The sequence below is a fragment of the Eptesicus fuscus genome, chromosome 1, assembly GCF_027574615.1.
Source record: "Eptesicus fuscus isolate TK198812 chromosome 1, DD_ASM_mEF_20220401, whole genome shotgun sequence".
Taxonomy (NCBI): Eukaryota; Metazoa; Chordata; class Mammalia; order Chiroptera; family Vespertilionidae; genus Eptesicus; species Eptesicus fuscus.
The window spans coordinates 109,914,765-109,916,561 of record NC_072473.1 but is presented as its reverse complement, the minus strand read 5'-3'; the positions used below and the strand labels follow the sequence as shown (position 1 = coordinate 109,916,561).

Genomic DNA, 1,797 nt, shown 5'->3' with positions numbered 1-1,797 from the left:
CTAAGGTTACAAATTCCTCAGACACAGAACTCTGCTTTGAGCATTGGTTACTTAACTGGATAGCATCCATTACTCAAGAAAGCCAAGAACCAGGTAGCACTTTCCCCTCTGATGTTTGAAGATTGTGGACCTGTGACAGCACTGTAAGAGTAAACAGCAATCGAAGGCTGCTAAACAGAGTTTAGTGTTGAAATAAAGCCTTACAACACAGTTCATCAAGACTCATGATCGTTTTTACACTTGGTTCTACAAGGCATGATAACCAAGGCATGTTAAAGCCTGGATGAGGCCCATGTTGGTCCAGAGATTATTATTTATTTTTGGGGGGGGCCTTCCGGTGCGAGCCGGAAGACCTGCTGGACAAATTCAAAAAGAGCTGTAAGCACTAAGGTCCAGAGATTATTAATGGAAATGGCAGCGAATAGTCAGATTTCTACAAATTTAACATAGTTATTCTAGGAAGAAAGCTCTGGAAGGAGAGAAGGAAGGAGAGTTTGTTGTCTTTAGTTCTTTCCTGTTGAAGGAGGACAGTCATTGCTCTAACTGATCTTCCCCAGCAGAAAAATCCACTGCTGCCATCAGTCAACTTTCTATCAGGAGAATTGAGTCCACAGATACCCCTGTCTGGTCCAGAGTTTGTGCCATCTTAAACCAAGTAGTCCCAGGACCTCAGGACAACTTCTGATCCAAGGGAACCATGAGCCTGTCAATAGGTTCTTCTGGAATGCCTGCCACAGAGTGAGGATATCCAGTTCGTGGGTACTCCTGGGCTTTTCATTTAAAGGTCTTCCAAGGGGCCTCAGGAGAGCTTTTTTGTTCCACTTACTTTGTGCCTTTCTTTCCCTCTTTCCAGCCAAGTTGGAGGTGAGATCTTAAAAGAACCTCTTCCTTTGTCTTCTTCCATCCTGAACTCTAAAAGGATTGCATTATAAAAGGAGTTGAAATGAGCTGAGAGTTATGGCTTAAGCAGCAGTCCTCAAACTTGGCTGCACATTGGGACAATCTGGGGAGCTTTAAAAAAATACCACTACCCGGGTCCTATTGCCAGATATTCTGAATTAATTGTCTAGGTTGCAGCTTGTGAATTGGGAATTTTAAAAGTTCCCTAGGTGATTCTAGGATGCAATTAAGGCCAGAGGGAGAGTTTGTATATAATAAAGAAGTTTCAAGATACTTATAGGTTAGCGCTTTCTAAACCACCTACCAGAAAGATTTTGAAAGCATCAGAATCTAGTCCCCTTTGGTTCACACTTGTCAATGACACTGCTTAAAGATCTTTTTCTTGTCACAAATATTCCACTCTTGTGTTTTCTGAAAGTTCTAAAATTTTGTGACCTAAGAGAAAGTAATTTACTTTCTTCCATGGGGTTCTCCAGGATTTCTGACCTTCAAAGTCACCCTAAAGAAATGAGGCCCATGTTGATCTCCCCTCTTTGGTATGTCACAAAGGAAATGGACTTCAGCTTAGGGGCCAGGTGAAGTTCCTAACCAGGACAAGTCTTGCCTCCTCCTCTTATCTGTCAAATCTCATTTATCTATTTCTTTTTTTTTACATTTAATTTTTATTATTTTTCTTTATTTTTTTCATCACTGTTTATTCCCCCCTCCATACCCTCTTCCACCTCCACCCATTTCCCCAAATCACCACACTGTTGTCCGTGTCCATGAGTTCTTCCTATATTTTTCTGTTTTGCTCAATTCCTCTTCTCCCCAATGCCCTCTCCCAACACACACACACCACAGCTGTCTGCCTGTTCTCTATCTATGAATCTGTCTCTATTTTGCTTGATAGTTCTG

The 1,797-nt window shown here is 41.7% G+C and overlaps 1 non-coding gene across 1 annotated transcript; it reads right to left on the bottom strand.

Annotated features, from left to right (window-relative positions):
* Positions 1-325: 325 nt before the first annotated feature.
* On the bottom strand, positions 326-388 carry LOC114228195 (U7 small nuclear RNA). Its single transcript, XR_003614305.1, has one exon. It is a non-coding gene; the product is annotated as a U7 small nuclear RNA (small nuclear RNA).
* Positions 389-1,797: the final 1,409 nt, after the last annotated feature.